The sequence below is a fragment of the Zootoca vivipara genome, chromosome 3 (assembly GCF_963506605.1).
Source record: "Zootoca vivipara chromosome 3, rZooViv1.1, whole genome shotgun sequence".
Classification (NCBI taxonomy): Eukaryota; Metazoa; Chordata; class Lepidosauria; order Squamata; family Lacertidae; genus Zootoca; species Zootoca vivipara.
Genome location: NC_083278.1, coordinates 62,266,335 through 62,282,521, shown reverse-complemented (window position 1 = coordinate 62,282,521; position 16,187 = coordinate 62,266,335).

Sequence of the window (16,187 nt, the reverse complement as noted above, 5' to 3'; positions counted from 1 at the left end):
CTATCCTGTGACACTGCGGAATGAAGTCGGCGCGGTGTTCTTTTCAGGAAGCATGCATATATGCTCAGTCTGCAAGTGTGCTCAGGAATGCGGGCCTTCATCAGACATAAGCCACAATAAGATCTGTCCTGTACAATTGTATAAAATATTGCATTGACTGAAGTGAGCTGGGAAGAGGAGGTGACTGATTTCAGGGTGAATATAAAATGTGTCTGGGGGGAATATGATGCAACTATCTTGTTGAAGATAAGCAGGTCTGGTCTGGGCAGTGCTTGGATGAAAGACTACCTGAGACGTCTATGCCATCTTGAGTTACACAATGGAATGAAACGGGGGGCATTAATGTACTATTTAAATAAATTCTAAGGAAACAAAATGTAGCCTGACTGATTAGGATAGCAGCATGTCATTAGCAGGTAAATAAAGGTAAGCACCCTTCCAACATTAAGCATCTAAACTCACAGTCCCACTCCAACTCATACCTCTTCCTCTTAGTCGAGTATGGAGTTTACTTTGTTACTCAGCAGAAATGAACCAGGTGGAGTGCCCCAATAAGTCCTCTTCAGTAGTAGAGGTGCTGGAGAATTCAAACTATACATCCCAGCAACCCCTTGGAAGCCACCACAGTTTTGGAATATTGGAGAGAAGAGTGTTAGGAGATGGTTCTCAAAAGTACACAGCATGCTTTCATGATCCACCAGATGGACCTATTGTGAACAACTCTCACCTTTTAATAATAAAATGTTCATAACTATCGTTTTAATCGGCTCTAATTAAATCACAGTGTAAGTCACATTGAAAGGCATTACACAATGTAAACATAAGCCATTTTAAATTTACTTAGGCAAATTTATTTAGGCATGGGGAGAGGAGAGGGAGGGGAAGTTCCTTTCTTCAGCAGAAGTTCTTGCACTAATGGAACTACTTTGGTTAATCACACCCATAGTTAAGCTATTTTCCAAGTGATGAATTTACTTTCAAATGTTATTGCGTTGTACCTGCATTTAGACAGCACTTTATTCCATTTTCCGGACATTTCCTTACCTGGTAATGTCTACATTTTATGTGAGCTTTCACACAATGTAAAAGTCGCTTCTGGAAATCTAGCAGAAGTTTAATGCTCCTTTCTGTGTTAATTGCTTCCAGAAAAAAAGATTTGTTTGCAACCCCATTAACACAAAAAAATTGTGGGAGTTTTGCACTGTAATTTCCCCACTGCTTTCATGGAACATGCCATGAGACAGAATTTGTGGCGGTATTCTGGTATGCAGCTCTTTCCTGCCATTATCATGAGGGGAATCATGGGTGACCAAAGCATGCATGCACGTTACAGGTTATGACATGTCTAACACCCTCTGGTGTGATTGAAAGTAAATGTGACATAGCAGTATATCGATCAAAAAGCCACAGTTCTATAGTGGGTCATGCAGTATAAAAGGAATGTTAGAAACAGTCCTCGCCAACTGTAGCAACTAGTGTTCAGCGGCATATTGCCTCTGAATCTGGAGGCTTCATATAACCCTAATAACTACATAATAGCCACGGTATTCCCTGGACTCAATGCATTGCAGAGTGGAGATCAGTAATTCAGGGCAAGTTGTTTTCTTATCATTCTTCTCACCACATAAGCCCTTACAATTGTCCATGAAACAAAGTTAGAAAACTGCTCAGGAAGACACAAATGTTTCATACGCTTAATAATATGTGAGGACGAGAGGTGTCTTTTTTGCAAGGTTTGTCATATCTACAAACCATGTCTTGGCTTGTCATCTAACTTTCTCTTGAAACTTCCAAGTTCCGATACATGATGCACTTAGGGAAATGTTGTCAAGCAACTAGGAGTGCCCCAATAAAGTTAACTGAAACTTTCTGCTTGCTTTAATATGAACTGAATGTTTGGTACAAACTTTCACTTCTCTTTTCTTTATGGTTTGGTGAAGTCCTTTCTAACCTCAGGCAGCAGAGTACATGATTCTGTTTTCTAGCTAGAAAATTTGCACTTGTCATATTTAATAAGCACATACTGCTTATTTATTGGAATGATAAACAATGTTGTTCATTTGCTTATGACTACTGTTTTGCACAAACCTGCCACAAGAAGCAGCATTTGATTTTAACAATTAAGTTCAGGACAATCATGTAACTCAGAGCTAGTTTTACAGTGGGAATGAAATCTACTTCAGGACAAATTGGAAGAACAAACTTGTCATTCTTAATTAGGGTCATTTGCTTGACAATGGAAGGTGATATGAATTTTAGGATTCTGAAGATTAGCATGCTGCAGTCTTAATGCCAAGAGCCACTGGTGTTCTGTCTTGTGGACCAAAGTCCAGTGACCTTGGAATTCATTCAATCAATCTCACCGGTTGTCCATTCAGTTTCTTGCCCAGGAGCATTAAAAACATTGCGAAATATGAAAATGGATTTTCTGAGCTGGAATGATATAAATGAGATGAGACACTCTCCTTGAAATGGGAATCACATAAGACAAGCACTAAGCAAATCACCATCTGCACATTTTGTGTGGAATAATGAAAACATAAGAAGAGTCCTACTGGATCAGATCAAAGCCCTATCTAGTTCTGCATCCTGTTGTTACAGTGGCAAACCAGATGCCTATGGGAAGTTCACAAGCACGACCAGAGTGCAATAGCACTCCCCACTTGTGATTCCCGGTAACTGGTATTCAGGGGCATCCTACCTCCAACATAGCAACTGAGCCTGGTAGCTATTGATTGCCTTATCCTCCATGAATTAGACTGATACTCTTTTAAAGCCATTCAAGTTGGTGACCACCACTACATTCTGTGCAAGTGAATTGCATAGATTAACGATGCACTGTATGAAAAACTACTTGTCTGTCCTGATGGTCCCTAGCTCTAGCATTATGAGACAGGAAGAAAATACTTCTCCATATGTACCTTTGTATAGTGTTGTGTTAAAATGATATAAATGCTACAGCTATACACCTGTATCTTCTCTCCCCTGACTTATTTTTCCCGCTGAACTAAAAAGCCCCATATAGAACTTTTCCTCATATAGAAGTTGCTCCAGTCCTTTGATAATTTGGCTTGCCTTTAACCGTGAAGTGGTTGGCCACTGTGGGGAACTGAATGCTTGACTGATCCAGCAGTTCTTATGCTCATATATAAGGATTTGGTACATACATCTTGCACACAACTTTTACTCTTTTTAGCTTTCCCTTAAAGTTTATCATAGGTTTTATTTAAGCAATGAACTCTTACTTCATCTTATATTTCCCGTTAGGTGAAATCAGGGTTTCTCTCTCTCTCTCTCTCTCTCTCTCTCTCTCTCTCTCTCTCTCTCCCTCTCCCTCTCCCTCTCTCCCTCTCTCTCTCTCTCTCACACACACACACTTAGTTCACTACTTTACTGAAAATCTTTTCACTTTCCCCAAAATCCCTCAAAAGCTTTTGCCCAGGCCAAAGCATCTAAACTCAGCGACAATGTTACTGAATTGCATTGTGTTCTGAAAAGTTCTGTCATGAGATGGGAAGCTGTTTTAACATTAGGCAATCTTGCTGTCTGGTATATTCCTGACCAGCTGAAACTGATTGCAATCATACACTATCACATGTACTAAAAGCACATGTTGTGCATTGCTGGACCTTTTGGGCAAGACTTCATTTCCAGATACTTCCTCAGTAAACATTGTGCTTAATTGCCCTGTCCTTTAATGGCATATAATCTGCCTAATCGGATTGGTCAAGCTTCAGAAAAATTTAACAGATGCCTCAGAAATTTCTTTTGGGCCACTGATTTCATGCAATAAGAAGTATGTTCTGCATGAACAGGTCCCACGCCTGCAACATGCTCTATACATGTATTTAAAATGTGGTTTCTCCATTAATCAACAGTGGTATGCCATCAGCACCAGACACTGGAAATTGTTGCTCTGCTTCATAGACTGGCCATTTTGACAGTGCTGAAGGGTGCAGGGAAGCTTCTACGGTAGAGGGGCAAGTAGCAAGAATGTGGAATGTTGGGAAAAAGGAAATACACAGGGGATGGAGCCAGCATTATTATATTCTTTTCTATGCTCAAATATCAGCTTTCTCCCACAGGAGGATGCTGAGGAGTTGCCAACTTACTTTCTCAAGAAAGGGAATGTCTCATACAGCTCAGAAAAGGGAGAGCTTGTGCTCCAAAAGTTCCTGAAGGAATCCTGAGAAAGCTCTCCAGAAATCATTGTGATTGGCTTAAGAGATTGGCTTAAGCCCAAATGGATGTGGAACACAGAAACATAAAATGGAATAATGCAAACAAAGACTGCTTAACATGTCACCAAAGTCGGAGGTTGGAGGTTTTGGTGTGTTGCTTGCATCTTGCTATGCTTGCTGTATCTTTTCACTGTATGTAAGGTGCTGCTTTCTGTTATTTCTAAGTGGATTCAGAGGCATTTCAGCGGCTCACCAGTTCTTCTAGCTAATAAGGAATTTTTCAATGCCAAGAAAAATCACAGTGCTGAGACACACCTCTAAAAATTATCTTGGTTCAGAGTCTCTTGTTTTGAAGCTGATCAATTCACAGCCCCATTCCATTAGCACCACCCCATACATCGTCTCTCTGATTACATAAGGGATGGTATAGTATCTGGTCAGATAAGCAAGTGTCAGGGAGAGGCACTCATTCCTGGAAGAGGCGCACTGAGCCAGGATTTTTCTCTATTGACAACAACTGTAGAGAGTGGAGTACTGTGTAGTTCACGCAATTGTGCCATGATTTATTATTATTTTTGTAATAAATTACTGTGTCATGCTCAGCATCAATGGCCAGTTGTAGACTATAGATAACAGCAACATGATTTCTTCTTCTTCTTCTTCTTCTTCTTCTTCTTCTTCTTCTTCTTCTTCTTCTTCTTCTTCTTCTTCTTCACAACGACAACAACATTATCCACCCTTCACCAACAGGTTCAGGGTAGGTTACAACAATTTTAAATTCAGAATTAAAAACAGTTAAACCATATTACATGCACAAGAATAGAATGGGTCCCAAAACACGTATCTCAGCTGTCAGAAGTACTTGTATTATTATAATATCGTTAATGAAAAATTGAGGCTATTACACCTACTTTCATGATTTCTATTCTATGCAAAGATTCCAATGTTATTTAGCAACACACCAGGGTTATTCAAAGTGTGCTTTTTGTCAATACTACTGACCAAGTAACCTCTGAGGTTTAATGGAACTCACAATAGGAAGGAAGAGGATCTTGGAATGCCAATCACTGAAGAAATCTCTTTAACGTTAATAGCTTCAGGAGGCAGTCTTTTAATTAACAATACACTTCTCATGAAATTAATAGGCATTTCTACCAGGCAATTTGCCAAAGAGGACATTTAAGTGTTTGGGAAGTGCAGGGCATGTCTGAGAAGCTGTAGCAATTAGAGTTGCACATGGAATTGGCCATGACTGTTTATGAGACAAAAACACTCATCCATTGTGGGGCCATAGATATCATTAGACCACACCATCCATGGGCATCGGTGCTTTTATAATTGGTTGAGCAAAACTATGCTCAGAAAGCACAGCTCCTTGCCTAAATCAAAACAACAACACTAAGAAGATAACATTGGGAGTGGAATGTATTCCTCAATACTAACACAGTTCATGTGCTCATCTGACAATAACAACAGATAAAAGAGGGATGATCATCTTCCAGCCAATGCTGGCTTGCTCTCCATATTCTAGTTGGGCAAGATGGAGGCTTATCATGGCATCTCTCTCTGCTTGTCAGTCTGTATACTCATACCCAGAAATTCCATGAGAGATGGGCAGGAAGGTTTGTCTAGTCTTCATGTCTAGAGTTTTGGGGTGTGACACATTTGTATTGGGATACCTGAGTACTCCTGACTGAATTTCTTTTTTAAAAAACATGCTGTCACAGTGGCCTGGGTGGGCTACTTCAGAGAAACTCTCCCTGCTTTCCCCAGCGCTCGGAGATGGGCTGGAGCTCAAGATGGGAGGGACCTCCCGATATCCCCTGTCCCTCACACATATGAACAATTTACTACAGGTAAGCTATTCAGAAGTTTAGTGACACATCCCATTATTTTCATGCTGTTCTATGTGACATTCAATTTGGTTCCAGCACAGGGTATTTTGAAATTTTTTGGAAAAGCAATTTCTTGTCAAGAATGGACCTGGGAGATTTGGTGTGGCTCTCTATAATTCCTATCTAGAGCTTTGGGGCATCTCAGTCTGGTTGCTGGGATATATTAGAATCAAGTAACCTACAACTTCTAACATTTAATATATGAAATGGACCTTCTAAACTTTTGTCATGAAGTGGGAGAAGCCCATCTTGAACTCCACAGTGTGGATAATACCATATCTTGGTTATTCAACTTCAAGATGAACAATGCTGGAAACAGAATGTGTCAGACTCTCTTGCTTGATTAATTGTAATGACAACAAGAACACAACATAGCATCATTTATACTGTCAAATCACCCACAGATGAATAACTTCCTTTTTGTTAAATAACTTGGAGAGGAACAATAAGTGCTGAATTGACAACAGGAAAATTAAAAAATTCTTCATTTTACATAATATATTCCATATTCACTTTTTCAGACAGATCCACCTATTTCATACAGGGAACCTATATTTCTGAGAGAGAGAGAGAGGGGAGGCTGGGGGCCAGAAACAATATTTGGGGGCATAGGGAAGCAGCCCCAACACTCAAGTTCTGGACCAGAAATGAAACCCAAATCCTACGAACTTCTCCCATTCAATTGCTCACTATCACCATGTAGTCAAAACAGATATGGGGCATCTGAACTAGGCTAAAACCATTTGTTTCCAGGGCAGAAAATATACATACTGCAAAACCACTTTTCCCACACTTGAAATGCCTGTCTGTCTGCCTTCTTCCCAAGTCTCCTTAGGATCAAAGCCAAAATTGGATTGAATTCAGATATTGTGGCTTATCTTACTTCAAGAAATGAAAACTCTTTTGCGAGGCAGCAGTGAGGAATGATCCCTTTCTTCTGAAAATATGCAGGCAACTGTGATAAAATGCCTTGAGGCAAAAATAAAACCAATGACAATGCCTTAACTTGTTGCCTAATAAGAATAGAAGAAGAACCTGCTGGATCAAGCCAGTAGACCATCTAGTGTAGCATCCCATTCTCACAGGTGCAAAGCAGATGCCTAATGAAAGCCCAAAAGCAGAAGCTGAGCACAAACTCCCCACTTGTGATTCCCAGCAGCTGGCATTCAGAAGCCCGTACATGCTAATATATAGAGAAAAGCAAATTGTACCTTAGGCTTTTAGGAGATGTATGATGACCACGAAGTTCTTTAGGGGGCGGAAATCATCCTGGTTATCCTTTAATTAATATTTTGATGATCCTTCATCTCTGCAAAAGCCTCTGTTTTTATATTAATATGAGATTTAATTCAGTTTTATCAGCTGTGATCTGTTTTGCCGACTCTATTTTTTATAAATTGTGTTTTAATATATATTATATTTTTCCCCTTCTTATACCTGCAAGCACTTCATGTGTCTGAAGGAGTAAGCTTGAGTCCACAAAGCTTTAGGCCATAATACATTTGTTTGTCTTTAAGCTGCCACAAGACTGTTTCACTCTTTTCCTGCAAGAGACTAATGTGGCTACTCTTCTGATATTTTATGCAATAGTTTATATGCATATTTTATGTAACCAACTTTTATCCTGCTATTTTTGGTCAGTGGACCATCAATGACTGACCAGCTGCAATAGCCTCTGATTACTGCCGTGCTTTTGGACTGTATATTTCAAAAGGTGATGGGTTGGACGTGGAAAACTACGGTAGGTGTTTGCATTTTTCAGTTGTGAATGGTTAACCTTTCAAATACAGCACAGTATTATGATAAGATGCACCGGTTTAGAGACTGAGAATATTCCCACATCCTAACGGAAATGGCTGCCTTGAAATCATTGAAGTATTATTATTATTATTATTATTTATTGCAACCATGAAAATTTGAAAGTCATTAATGATTCAGACTCAATTTATCCGATTGAATACTATTTTTGAATTTTGCTTCAGTTGTACAGCCTTCTAAAAACTGGATAAGGAACAAACTATTCGGGTCTTATTTAACAGATTAGATGGGAGGGAGAGAGAGGAAAAGTCTATCTAAAAAAAGCTATTCTGTGTATTCAATCTTCCTCTCTCTTTTCTATTGTCAATTATTCATTTGATTCCTCTGGGGATTTGTGAGTCCTGCCAATCTTTCCTTGCAGAGCTGGGGAGGTGTTGTGGGGGGGGGGGGAGGCCTAAAATATATATGCAGTCTCAATATTGGGAGTGTCAATCTAGCTACCTTCTGTACCAGCAAACCTGCTTTTGACTGTAAATGCCCTAGCAACAAGCGCCCGCCTCTTGGGAGATCACAAATGTCACCAGAGATATTTTGAATGCGTGAATTGCCAAGTATTTCACCCCCAAGGCAACAGGAAGCAAAACGCTGAGGAATCAGCCTGAGGTTTGTGTAAAGGTGAAAACTACTGTACAAGAAGTCTTACCCAGGGCACACACATTCCTGTCTCCAGTGAGGATTTTGGAGGAAGAGATGTGAAGACAACCTTTTCATGACAAATAATACATTTTTGGACTCATTTAGGCAATATGTGATTGAAGACAGAGGAGTCCCTTCAAAAGAGTGGCTGGGGAGACCCAGCCAGATGGGTGGGGTATAAATAATAATAATAATAATAATAATAATAATAATAATAATAATAATAATAATAATATAAAAAATAAAAAACGTCTTTTTCTGGCAGGGCTCAAGCCACGCTAAGCTTTAATGCATGACAACCAAACCTGCTGAAATTGTGTGCTTAGCCTACACAACTAATAAAGGTTGCAGGAGTCCATGGTTGTTTTTTGTTTTTTTTTTCAGCCTTGCCACTGTAGCAGTAGAACTACATTGGACATTTGACTCTCAGTTCCTTTATTTACATCATACTTTGGATAATTTCTGCCGGTCAGAAGCAGATGCTATAGAATTGGATGGGCTAGTGACTTTGCTGAGCATAAGACAGGTTTATACTGTATATCCGTAAGGGAATTATTCAGCTTCTTTTCTAATGCTGCAAATTGGACTGTACGATGTGTTACTATTCCTTTTAGTCATCCCAGACAATGAGCAAGACATGCTGTGGTTCAGGGCATCTTTTTTTTTATTAGACCAACTGCTGTTAGTTAGTTTGCAAGCTTTCCAAAGAGATCTGCTCTTAACATCTCATTTGCGAAAGTAGCTGGACTCTCAAAGGCTCTGGGCTCTGTTCCAGAAGATGATGATGTAATAATCACATACATCACTTGCCAGCAGGATGTTTTTTTTTGTTTTTAAGAAGTGTCTGTTAAATACCTCATTAAGAAAGGCATGCTGTAGGCTGGCTGCTTCTTTCCCTTGATGAATTTGCAGGCTGGTACTTGCCAAGTATCATTTTACTGATCCAATTATATAAAAATACCCTTCAAGAGGTTGTTAAGATATACTCCCAAAGACTTCAGCTCAAGTAGTTAGGATTACATAGGAAGCTGTCACACCATCAGTCCATCTAGCTCAGCATTATCTTCATTGACTGGCAGAAGCTCTCTAGAGTTTCACTCTGGGAGTCATTCACAGTTCTACCTGAGAATTGAACAGGGACCTTCTTTATGTGAAGCAGATGCTCTACCCAGGGCCAGCCCACTTGTGAGGCAGCCTTGGGCAGTAGAATCCCAAGGGGTGGCACCAGTGGAGAAGGGAGGGAAAGCTGTTTGCGAAACCCCTTGATAATAATAATAATTTATTATTTATACCCCGCCCATCTGGCCGGGTTCCCCCAGCCACTCTGGGCGGCTTCCAACCAAACAGAAATTCTAAAATACAGAAATCCATCAAACATTAAAATACAGAAATCCATCAAACATTAAAAGCTTCCCTAAACAGGGCTGCCTTGAGATGCCTTCTAAAGGTCTGGTAATTGTTGTTCTCTTTGACCTCTAGTGGGAGGGCATTCCACAGGGTGGGTGCCACTACCGAGAAGGCCCTTGAGATCTCATGGAACTCTTCTGAGATCTCACAGAGCTCACACAAGATCTCGCCATGGCCCCCGATTCTCCTCACTTCTCCCATGGCTGAAAGGCACCCTCTCTCCCCACCCCCACTGCTGCCACTGGAGAAGCAAGGAGAAGTGGCTGTGGTTTCTAGGTTCTGGCGAGATCTTACAGAGCTCTGGCAAGGTTTCACAGGAACATGCGCAGTAAGCAAGGCTTCAGCAGGGGAGTGGTGGGATTGGCTGCTTCTGGTTCTTCCACTCAGCAAAGATTAAGTTGTGTCCCATTGACCTTTTTAAAAATGTCCTCTAGCCAACATTTTTTTAAAATAATAATAATAAATGATTGGAATTACATTTCAAAGCTTGGTTCTCACTTCTGTTCTTTTCAGAATTCATTCACACAGCATGCATATGCAGTGATTGATGGGACAGGAGAGGACGGTGGTTTAGAAATCACCATCCTTGGGAAAGCGCTGCTCTCCATAGTTCATAGGCAGACGTATTTGGTGTTGAAGTAGGCACTTTTAAAGTCTTAGGGCTGGCAAGTACAACCAGAACTGAAATGTTATGCTTATCTTTTGCTTGCATCTCTTGATACTTCTCTCTGTGCTTAGCAGTAAACATGAGTTTTGTTGTTTTAAATGGTCTAAATTGGTGCAATTCAAGTTGCTTCCTAGGTAATGTATTAGAGAGGAGTGAGGGCCATGAGGTTGAAAAGATACATACAGAAAAGATACATACAGAAGAGGAGATTTTTAAGTAGACAAGATCCTGTGCAAAATGGTGCGGTGACATTCCCTCAAGCAAGTAAGTTTGTTCCAGAGACAGTTTACACATTGAGCTAAGTCCTCTCTCACTCATCAAGCAGCTTACAGTGGTACCTCTGGTTACAAACTCTTCTGGTTACGAACGCTTCAGGTTATGAGCTCCGCTAACCTGGAAGTAGCTGCTCCTGGTTGCAAACTTTGCCCCAAGATGTGAACGGAAATCACGTGCCAGAGGTGCGTGCGCAGCGGGAGGCCCTGTTAGTGAAAGCGCACCTCAGGATAAGAACAGTTTCAGTTTAAGAATGGACCTCTGGAACGAATTAAGTTCGTAACCAGAGGTACTACTGTATCTGTGATTCTATCCCATGTGCTGTGGTAAAAGATAAGGTAAAAGACCCCTGGACAGTTAAGTCCAGTCAAAGGTGACTATGGGGTTGCTGCGCTCATCTCGCTTTCAGGCCGAGGGAGCTGGCATTTGTCCACAGACAGCTTTCTGGGTCATGTGGCCAGCATGACTAAACCGCTTCTGGCACCACAATGGAACACTGTGGCGGAAACCAGAGCACCCGGAAACACCGTTTACCTTCCCACCACAGTGGTACCTATTTATTTACTTGCAGTGGTGTGCTTTCGAACTGCTAGGTTGGCAGGAGTTGGGACAGAGCAATGGGAGCTCACTCCGTCATGGGGATTCGAATCGCCGACCTTCCGATTGGCAAGCCCAAGAGGCTCAGTGGTTTAGACCACAGCACCACCCGCTCTGGTATGCCTCAATGTCACTAGAACATACCAGGGGCCAATCTGATGGGTAGGCCCACCTTCATTTGGAAAGGAACTACATGCTCAGCCTCACACATGTGGTTGTGGTCAACCTTTTAGTGAAAAACCGCACCTGTATAGGAGGAGCCAAGAAAAATGGCCGAGTTTTGCAAGTGACTGTGGGATGGGGACTTGAAGTGATCAAGTAATGTGTTAATCAGCTCACCAGGGCCGTCCCTAGGCCCAGGCCGGGTGGCGCAAGGCGCCAGGGCGCCTGGCCATCAGGGGCACGGAAGGGGTGCTGAACGCTGGTGTCTGCCTTCGTGCACCTCTGCTGTTGAGCGGCTACAGGCAGCTCTCCGGAGGCGTGCAGGGAGCACGAGCCTGGGGCTCCTGAACAGCTGAGAGGCGCAGCGCGGTAGCCCCAGGCTCGCACTCCCCTCGCGCGTGGAGCGGGAGCCTGGGGCCGCCTCCTCCGCGCCTCTCAGTTTTTGATCGGCTTCAGGCCGCTCTCCAGAGGCGCGCAGGGAGTGCGAGCCTGGGGCTGCCTCCTCTGCGCCTCTCAGCTCCCCGTGCGCCCCTCCTGCCCGCCTCACACACGGGGGGCGCCAGAGGGATCTTGGCACCAGGGTGCCAGATATGGTTAAGACGGCCCTGCAGCTCACAAAAGATTATTACTGATTTAAACTCTTTATGTGGTTTTTGATGTATAGTTTTATGTATCATTGTTGAATAGCAGTATATAAATATTTTTATAAATTAAAGAATAACAACACTATGTGCAGATATTAAAACCCCTGGAGTGTTACTTTTTCAGATATGTAGTTTGTATCTTAAATCATGATAACTTCACGGAGTAAAAATATAAGAGTATCTTCTTTCAAAGTAAATATAAAATACTCATTAGACAGTGTTATAAAGGCAATTTTAATTAATCATATGACAGGCCCAAAATATACTTTTTTACAGAAATCTTAGAAGTTTGTACAACCACACATGTGAAGGTCTTAACCTTTGGATAAACATTAGAGACATATATCACAGTTCCAGTTTCCAGTTACAAACTAAGAGCTAATATAAGGAGCCTCAATATATATGTAAAATGATTACTTATTATGTTGAGATTGACTAGATCAGAGTACAAGTTGCCACCATCAAATAGGCGAAAAAATAGGTGCAGGTAGATGATGTGCTTCCTCTTCACATTTTATTTTTGAATATGGAAGCTATTCTCACTGCGGTACTGATTTTGTATCAGTCATAACGGTGAGTTATCCTATTTCAAATGTTGCCTTCTTAGTAACTAGAGAGGGCTTATTGTAAGATTTTGTTCAAACAGTGTTTCTTCAGTGGTAGAGTAGGACCGGCCCTGCCATTAGTCAAGGTGAGATGACCACCTCAAGCAGCAGAGGCTAGATGGCAGCAATAGCCCCCTGGCAGATTCTTCTAAGCCCCCAAGCCATTCCCTGTGTATGTTACATGGACTGTCCTGCCCCACTAAAGCATTCTGCTGTCAGGTGCAATGAAGAATGCTGTCTTCAACCTGTGTTGAAGCAATAGCCAACTGAGGAGTCAGGCCAGTTAAAAAAAAAGTCATTCTATTCTTGTATACAGTGATATTTACATGGCAGGAGAAAAATATTCTGAACTTGTGAACTGCATGTGTAACATGCATGATTTCACTAAGGTAACCTATTTGGGGATTGCTAAATTTGCCAAATAGTACAAAAACCTTATCTTTATATCCTTAGCTTTTGCTACATGTCTCTTTACGCTGGCCTTTGTCAGTTAAGGTATTTAAATTTTTGGGGACCTTGCTTTTTTGCTGAATTTATATTGTTCTGTTTCATTTGGACTCATTTTACATGTTTTATAATAAGAAAGCTGCAGCCTTTTCTGTCAAATCTACAGCCTCAAGAAGACAGGCTACTGTATTGCAATGAGATTTGGGGGGGGGGGTTACAAGGGGCGAAGGGATTTGACAAAAATTGGGCAGAGGCACTTCGCATGAGCAGAAGCAAAGTGCTCCAGCCTTGTTCTAACTTGCTGAGTTTCATGATACTTTAGAGCAGCCTTTCCAACCTGATGGATTACAAATTAATTAAATTTAGTCTTACTTAATTTCCCTTGATTTCAATAATTAAGTGTGGATCAAACCATCTATTACAATGGCTAAGTACTCTTTTGGGCTTCCCTAATATTCACCTTTTTCAGGCAAAAATAGTGATTTTGGTGGTGTAAAATATTTCCACAAATATCCCTTTAGACTACGTAAACATTTACCATCACCATCCAGTCATGTTCAGTGCCAACATTCTGGCTTCCTGATATTATTTCCGTGCAAATTCCTGTTCTCCAGCTACTGTTTCTTCCTTCTGGATTACATATGGGGGTGATTGAAGGTCCCCTCAACTTATTGGGTGGGCAGTGTTGCGTTGATCCAGCCCAGGGACAGAGACTGGCACCCTCCCCACCGCTGCTTGCCACGCCATCGGCGCTGCATGGGGGCCCTGCTCAAGGGGCGGGCCCCAGTGACCAATCAGCACCAATGGGGGTGGGGGTGGCTGCGGAGAATTTAAACCATGGCATGGCAGGGAAATTGAAGCCAATCAGGGATTAAATAGTCGATGGAATTGCATCACAATGCTAAGTATGGTCAATTAAATTTGGCTGCATGATGACATCACCGACGGCATTCTTTGAAATTTACACTCCTCCAAATTTTGTGAGGCAGTTCTCCAACCAAACAAGCAAAAATGCATGGATTACGGGAAAGTGTGCATAAAATGCATATATTTGTGATGTACAATTGTTGGGGAAAAAATCATTGCAATATTCATATTAGGCAAAATTGTATATAAAAAATGTATATTCCAAACTTCCACGTTGACTTAAAAAAACCACAAACTGATGTGTAAATGTGAAGGGTTGAATTTAAGATTGGGGGGGGGACATAGAAACTGAAATAAAATGAAGTTGATAGATTTGCCCACGCTTACCCACTGTAAGATCTGGGTAACATCCTATGCTGTTCTAGAGCTTTGCCTGATCTCAGGTCAGGAGCTCACGGGACTGATGTCAGGAAGAGAGAAATAAAGTCCCTTTGCACAAGCACCCCTACACTTGTGTATCTTTGGATACAACTCTGTGGGTATCTGTGTCTTAGTGGAATGCATCCGTACACCCTGGAGATATTTGCTTGTTTCCAGTCCCCACTGCCCATTTAAGCCCAGCCTGAAATGCTGGTTTTAGGAGTAGAGAAAACATCAGCAACAGAATGGGATATGATGCAGAGGGCTGCAACTGGTAGGATCATTTAAAAAGTGGATGCTTTCACTTGTCCGTGCCCAAAGCATTTTTAGCTAAATCAAAGCCGCCACTGCATACAACATTTTCCAGTTACATATTCTCCGAATTCAATTCTGTTATGCATTTCCTTCAATCCCTTATATGAAAAAAGTAATAGAAATAGGTTGTTAAAACAGCATGTTAATAATTGACAATGATTTCGATTATTAGAAAAGAAACCTACACAAAATCCGGAAACTGGGGGAAAGGGGGGGGGGAAACAGCATGAGAGGAAGAATAACAATGGTAGACAGATTCAAGCACCATAGAAATTTCTTTGCCACAGGTATGGTCTTTGAGTTATCCATAACGAGAAATGGTCTAAATACTTTTTCCAAATTTGCCTTTACAGTTTTTTTTTTTAATTCTGGTGTGTGCAAGATTTCTAAAAGAGTTGCATCCTTTATTAAATACATTTGTTTAAAATACATGAAATAACAAATTATTGGAGCACTGGTTATTTTCAACAGCATAATTTCACATGGCAAAAATATCAGCAAAATCAAGCACCCTATTATAAGGGAAGGCTTAGCTTATTAAAAATGTTTCAGCACAGCTTACAAACCTTCAAAGATCTATAGTATATTTTTAAACAATGCAATATAAAACATGATCGAAACATAAAAATATCGATAATATATTTGTAGGACAATCATCCAGTGGCAGTTATTAGATGTTATACAGCACATGTTCTATACAGTTACACACGCACACACAAACAGACACAAACATACACTCATTCTCTTGCCTCTACCATGAATCTAATGAGCCACGGTTAAGAATTGCTTTTTGCTTTAAAGTAGTAACTGTTGCTCAAAATATATAATTATTTCATATGTAGTTGTTTCCATAGTAACACAAACAATGTAACCACATGGCAAATGCATCAGATTATGAAAGTCGAGTAGGTAAATATTGTTTTGCTACAGGAAATGTAGTGTTAACAGTTTAGCCACCTGGCTTGCAATCATCTACAAAAGGGCAAAGGCTCAACACTACAGGAATTTCTACCTTGGTTCTCATCGGCAGCCCTTTCGTGTCTTCACTGTGTTTATTCTGGCTCTTTTTAAAATCAGCACAAGTGGGGGGGGGAATACTAAATCAGAGGTTCTAAACATTCCTTATAAACTATATTCTCACATGCTATTTTTTGCTTCTCTGACACAAACTTCACATGACAACTTGTTATTTCCAGGTCACCCACTTAAGAAAGCATAAGAAAAGATATACCCAGGTGTGCTGTCCGCAGAGA